This window comes from Lynx canadensis, chromosome X (genome assembly GCF_007474595.2).
Source record: "Lynx canadensis isolate LIC74 chromosome X, mLynCan4.pri.v2, whole genome shotgun sequence".
Lineage (NCBI taxonomy): Eukaryota > Metazoa > Chordata > Mammalia > Carnivora > Felidae > Lynx > Lynx canadensis.
The window spans coordinates 29,347,622-29,355,139 of record NC_044321.2 but is presented as its reverse complement, the minus strand read 5'-3'; positions in this window follow the sequence as shown (position 1 = coordinate 29,355,139).

The following is a 7,518-nucleotide window of genomic DNA, read 5'->3' as shown; positions in this document are numbered from 1 at the left end:
CCTCCCAGCTAATACTCTCTACATCTCTCTCTCAAAATAAATAAATAAACTTAAAAAAAATTAAATGATGAATTTGACATTTTAAGTTCTTCAAACTCTTTATCTTTGCCCCTTTGATAGAAACAACAGAGATTAATAGTTAAGAAAAGTAAGGACAGTATTCCCCATTTGGTCAAATCAGTAATATATGCAGTTTACCCAGGATTAGCTTAAGTAGGAGAAATGCTGCCTTTTATTATATACCCAATTTAATCCAAACACTATAGAAGGTTAGCTGTAATGCCCTTTCTCACCTCATGTTCTCTTCCCAGAACACATGCCTGGGATTATTCCCCGATGCATAGTTTTATACACACACACATATGTACACACACACACACACACACACACAGACATGCATCCTTATTTAACATAGAACCTATGCTGTGTATATTCAGCTCAACTTCACAATTGCTAGACGTTTTCTATGCTATAAACCTTGCTCAAAGAACTGGAAAGAATATCAGTATTTCAGATTTTTAAAAAAACTTTGGTGAATATTTTCAGTGCATTAAGTCAGCTTTATCCTAGTATGAAAAAAGAGGGGGAGAATGAAATATGTAAAATGAAAAGTAATTGTCATACTTTAAAAACTTCATAGACCATAAGATACAGGGAAGGATAATACATTCGTTTAGATGACCTGGATTAAAAAAAAAAAACTGCAAGAAGAGAAGAACCCACAAAGAATCTCGAGCAGTTATAGAGACAGCTTTGATTTCTATTTTCTGATTAAAAACGAAACAAAACAAAACAAAACAAAAGAATACTTTATCCCCACAGGAAGGCTGATTTCAAAATGTTTTCTAGTATTGAGCTGCCACTTTGATTGGGAGTTAGTGCAGATACATATCTACCTGATGGAAATGACAGTCATGTAGTTACCGTAACACATTACCCACTGTGCTTCCTGTGACTGGTAGGCTTCTCTGTGGTCCCCAGTCTATGCTACATGTCTTGGGTATAGAGATAAACCAGAATAATTAATCATATAAAATAAAGCAGGCCTAATAAGTACCTGGATAAGCCCCAGGATATTGGCTGAAAATGAAAAAAAAATGAAAAATGAAAGAATGAATGAACAAAGGAAAGAAAGAAAGAAAGAAAGAAAGAAAGAAAGAAAGAAAGAAAGAAAAAGGAAGGAAGGAAGGAAGGAAGGAAGGAAGGAAGGAAGGAAGGAAGGAAGAAAGAAAGAAAGAAAGAAAGATGGAAAGAAAAGAAAGGAGGGAGGAAGGAAAGGAAGAAGGAAGAAAAGGCCAGGAGAAGCCAAATGAAATGTAGATTCACTCTTACAAAAAGGCATGTGAAGAGTAGAAAAAATAAGGATAAGAATAAATATATTCAGAACCATATTTTTGAAGCCCAGGATATTAAGAGCTTTACTGACTGTTTATGAGTAGGAAGAGCTAAATGGAGTAAGATAAATTCAGTTAATAAAAAGAAACTCAGAAACTCATTTGGAAGGTGGAAGACGCTTACAAGAAAAAAGTTCACAGATGGATATGTAAAGAATATAGTATACAATTGCTTAGAATTAGAGAAGATGTATCTAAACCACACAGTAGTTCTCTTTTGTCACTCATGATGTTTGCTGCCAGAAAGATAGGCATCAGGGTTATCTTACCTTGTGTTTATGCTGGTATTTTGGTATTTAGTGGAGACAGCTAAAGCCCAGACTTCAAGAAGCAGCATGGAGAGAACAGGTAAGTAATTGATAGCTATATTTGTCATTGTCTTACTTTGGGTTCCCTCAAATATGGAGTCTTTGATAAGCATTTGAATGTGATTTCTGGAAATATGGTGATGGAATGAGGAAGCAAAACCAAGAAGGGAGGAAGGACTTTAAATGGTGGGTATATGAGCAGATTAAAGCTGTGGGAGAGATAAACCATGAAATTTTTCCACGGAGGCATATTGAACTCTCATTCCACATTGGTCGAAGATTATATCTGGGGGTAATTACTCCCCTCCATACCATTTCTGGATTCACACATCTATTTTTTAAATGTTTATTTAGTTTTGAGAGAGAGAGCGAGGGAGAGAGAGAGAGACAGAGCACGAGCGAGAGGGGGAGGGCCAGAGAGAGAGGGATATATAGAATCCAAAGCAGGCTCCAGGCTCTAAGCTGTCAGCACAGAGCCCAACACAGGGCTTGAACCCACAAAATGGGAGATCATGACCTGAGCCAAAGTCTGAGGGTTAACCAACCAAGCCACCCAGGTGCCCCTGGATTCCTACATCTAGAGAATAGACACAGGAATGCATAAATATACATGGGAACTTGAGACCATAACAGCTTCTATTATAACCATGCAATATTCTTTCTTTTCACATAGAAAATGAAAAAGCTTATACTTTGGAGGTCATCTATACCTTGGGTCTTATTTCAAATCCTGTTTGTTTGTTTTTTTTAAATCATGCTTATACGTTTCTATCAGGTAGAACGATTCCATTACATCCCAAAGGAATATGGTATCCATGAAGGCTGAAATATTTGTTTTTGTTTTTCACTACTTTTATTAGATAGTACTGACAACATTTCCTAGCTCATCATAATTGCCCAGTAAATATTTGTGAGTGAATGAATAAATGGAGTTGTATCAGACAACAAAGCTTCAGCCAGTCTATCTTAAATATGATTAAATGTGTTGCTTCATAACACAAAAGCAGTCTTCAGTGTTGACAATTAGTTGTGATCCCTTTCTCAGAGATTTTGGCTTTATTCTCTACTAATGAATAGTTGGCTTCATTCACAGATTAGGAACAAAATTCTTACTGTAACCCAGGCCTCATATCTAAAAATGAGGAGAGAGAGGGAAGATGGTGGCGTAGGAGGACGCTGGGCTCACCGCGTGTCCTGCTGATCACTTAGATTCCACCTACACCTGCCTAAATAACCCAGAAAACCACCAGACGATTAGCAGAACAGAGTCTCCGGAGCCAAGCACAGACGAGAGGCCCACGGAAGAGGGTAGGAAGGGCGGCGAGGCGATGGCGCTCCACGGGCTGGCGGGAGGGAGCCGGGGCAGAGGGGTGGCTCGCCTGCCAAGCAGAGCCCCCGAGTCTGGCTGGCAAAAGCGGACTGTGTTCCTACAGCAAGCGCAACTTAGCCTCTGGGAGGTCATAAGTTAACAGCTCTGCTCAGAAATCGAGAAGGCTGGAGGACAAAGGGAGGGAGAGCTGCTGAGCCCCCTGACGACAGAGCTCAGTTTGGTGGGGAACAAAGGCGCTCGCCAGCGCCATCTCTCCCGCCCATCCCCCAGCCAAAACCCCAAAGGGAACCAGTTCCTGCCAGGGAACTTGCTCAGTCCGCACAAACACCCAACTCTGTGCTTCTGTGGAGCCAAACCTCCGGCAGTGGATCTGACTCCCTCCCGCTGCCACAGGGCCCCTCCTGAAGTGGATCACCTAAGGAGAAGCGAGCTAAGCCTGCCCCTCCTGCCCCCGTGCACCTTGCCTACCCACCCCAGCTAATACGCCAGATCCCCAGCATCACAAGCCTGGCAGTGTGCAAGTAGCCCAGACAGGCCACGCCACCCCACAGTGAATCCCGCCCCTAGGAGAGGGGAAGAGAAGGCACACACCAGTCTGACTGTGGCCCCAGCGGTGGGCTGGGGGCAGACATCAGGACTGACTGCGGCCCCGCCCACCAGCTCCAGTTATACACCACAGCACAGGGGAAGTGCCCTGCAGGTCCTCACCACACCAGGGACTATCCAAAATGACCAAGCGGAAGAATTCCCCTCAGAAGAATCTCCAGGAAATAACAACAGCTAATGAGCTGATCAAAAAGGATTTAAATAATATAACAGAAAGTGAATTTAGAATAATAGTCATAAAATTAATCGCTGGGCTTGAAAACAGTATACAGGACAGCAGAGAATCTCTTGCTACAGAGATCAAGGGACTAAGGAACAGTCACGAGGAGCTCAAAAGCGCTTTAAACGAAATGCAAAACAAAATGGAAACGACGACAGCTCGGATTGAAGAGGCAGAGGAGAGAATAGGTGAACTAGAAGATAAAGTTATGGAAAAACAGGAAGCTGAGAGAAAGAGAGATAAAAAAAATCCAGGAGTATGAGGGGAAAATTAGAGAACTAAGTGATACACTAAAAAGAAATAATATAGGCATAATTGGTATCCCAGAGGAGGAAGAGAGAGGGAAAGGTGCTGAAGGGGTACTTGAAGACGTTATAGCTGAGAACTTCCCTGAACTGGGGAAGGAAAAAGGCATTGAAATCCAAGAGGCACAGAGAACTCCCTTCAGACGTAACTTGAATCGATCTTCTGCACGACATATCATAGTGAAACTGGCAAAATACAAGGCTAAAGAGAAAATTCTGAAAGCAGCAAGGGATAAACGTGCCCTCACATATAAAGGGAGACCTATAAGACTCGTGACTGATCTCTCTTTTGAAACTTGGCAGGCCAGAAAGAATTGGCACGAGATTTTCAGGGTGCTAGACAGCAAAAATATGCAGCCGAGAATCCTTTATCCAGCAAGTCTGTCATTTAGAATAGAAGGAGAGATAAAGGTCTTCCCAAACAAACAAAAACTGAAGGAATTTGTCACCACTAAACCAGCCCTACAAGAGATCCTAAGGGGGACCCTGTGAGACAAAGTACCAGAGACATCACTACAAGCATAAAACATACAGACATCACAATGACTCTAAACCCGTATCTTTCTATAATAACACTGAATGTAAATGGATTAAATGCGCCAACCAAAAGACATAGGGTATCAGAATGGATAAAAAAACAAGACCCATCTATTTGCTGTCTACAAGAGACTCATTTTAGACCTGAGGACACCTTTAGATTGAGAGTGAGGGATGGAGAACTATTTATCATGCTACTGGAAGCCAAAAGAAAGCTGGAGTAGCCATACTTATATCAGACAAACTAGACTTTAAATTAAAGGCTGTAACAAGAGATGAAGAAGGGCATTATATAATAATTACAGGGTCTATCCATCAGGAAGAGCTAACAATTATAAATGTCTATGCGCCGAATACCGGAGCCCCCAAATATATCAAACAATTACTCATAAACAGAAGCAACCTTATTGATAAGAATGTGGTAATTGCAGGGGCTTTAACACCACACTTACAGAAATGGATAGATCATCTAGACACACGGTCAATAAAGAAACAAGGGCTCTGAATGATACCTTGGATCAGATGGACTTGACAGATATATTTAGAACTCTGCATCCCAAAGCAACAGAATATACTTTCTTCTTGAGTGCACATGGAACATTCGCCAAGATAGATCACACACTGGGTCACAAAACAGCCCTTCATAAGTTTATAAGAATTGAAATTATACCATGCATACTTTCAGACCACAATGCTATGAAGCTTGAAATCAACCACAGGAAAAAGTCTGGAAAACCTCCAAAAGCATGGAGGTTAAAGAACACCCTACTAAAGAATGAGTGGGTCAACCAGGCAATTAGAGAAGAAATTAAAAAATATATGGAAACAAATGAAAATGAAAATACAACAATCCAAACACTTTGGGATGCAGCGAAGGCAGTCCTGAGAGGAAAATACATTGCCATCCAGGCCTATCTCAAGAAACAAGAAAAATCCCAAATACAAAATCTAACAGCACACCTAAAGGAAATAGAAGCAGAACAGCAAAGGCAGCCTAAACCCAGCAGAAGAAGAGAAATAATAAAGATCAGAGCAGAAATAAACAATATACAATCTAAAAAAACTGTAGAGCAGATCAAGGAAACCAATAGTTGGTTTTTTGAAAAAATAAACAAAATTGATAAACCTCTAGCCAGGCTTCTCAAAAAGAAAAGGGAGATGACCCAAATAGATAAAATCATGAATGAAAATGGAATTATTACAACCAATCCCTCAGAGATACAAACAATTATCAGGGAATACTATGAAAAATTATATGCCAACAAATTGGACAACCTGGAAGAAATGGACAAATTTCTAAACACCAACACCCTTCCAAAACTCAATCAGGAGAAAATAGAAAGCTTGAACAGACCCATAACCAGCGAAGAAATTGAATCGGTTATCAAAAATCTCCCAACAAATAAGAGTCCAGGACCAGATGGCTTCCCAGGGGAGTTCTGCCAGAAGTTTAAAGCAGAGATAATACCTATCCTTCTCAAGCTATTCCAAGAAATAGAAAGGGAAGGAAAACTTCCAGACTCATTCTATGAAGACAGTATTACTTTGATTCCTAAACTAGACAGAGACCCAGTAAAAAAGGAGAACTACAGGCCAATATCCCTGATGAATATGGATGCAAAAATTCTCAATAAGATACTAGCAAATCGAATTCAACGGCATATAAAAAGAATTATTCACCATGATCAAGTGGGATTCATTCCTGGGATGCAGGGCTGGTTCAACATTCGCAAATCAATCAATGTGATACATCACATTAACAAAAAAAAAAGAGAAGAACCATATGATCCTGTCAATCGATGCAGAAAAGGCCTTTGACAAAATCCAGCACCCTTTCTTAATAAAAACCCTGGAGAAAGTCGGGATAGAAGGAACATACTTAAAGATCATGAAAGCCATTTATGAAAAGCCCACAGCTAATATCATCCTCAATGAGGAAAAACTGAGAGCTTTTTCCCTGAGATCAGGAACATGACAGGGATGCCCACTCTCACCGCTGTTGTTTAACATAGTGCTGGAAGTTCTAGCATCAGCAATCAGACAACAAAAGGAAATCAAAGGCATCAAAATTGGCAAAGATGAAGTCAAGCTTTCGCGTTTTGCAGATGACATGATATTATACATGGAAAATCCGATAGACTCCACCAAAAGTCTGCTAGAACTGATACATGAATTCAGCAAAGTTGCAGGATACAAAATCAATGTACAGAAATCAGTTGCATTCTTATACACTAACAATGAAGCAACAGAAAGACAAATAAAGAAACTGATCCCATTCACAATTGCACCAAAAAGCATAAAATACCTAGGAATAAATCTAACCAAAGATGTAAAAGATCTGTATGCTGAAAACTATAGAAAGCTTATGAAGGTAATTGATGAAGATTTAAAGAAATGGAAAGATATTCCCTGCTCATGGATTGGAAGAATAAATATTGTTAAAATGTCAATACTACCCAAAGCTATCTACACATTCAATGCAATCCCAATCAAAATTGCACCAGCATTCTTCTCGAGACTAGAACAAGCAATCCTAAAATTCATATGGAACCACAAAAGGCCCCGAACAGCCAAAGTAATTTTGAAGAAGAAGACCAAAGCAGGAGGCATCACAATCCCAGACTTTAGCCTCTACTGCAAAGCTGTAATCATCAAGACAGCATGGTATTGGCACAAAAACAGACACATAGACCAATGGAATAGAATAGAAACCCCAGAACTAGACCCATAAACGTATGGCCAAGTCATCTTTGACAAAGCAGGAAAGAACATCCAATGGAAAAAAGACAGTCTCTTTAACAAATGGTGCTGGGAGAAC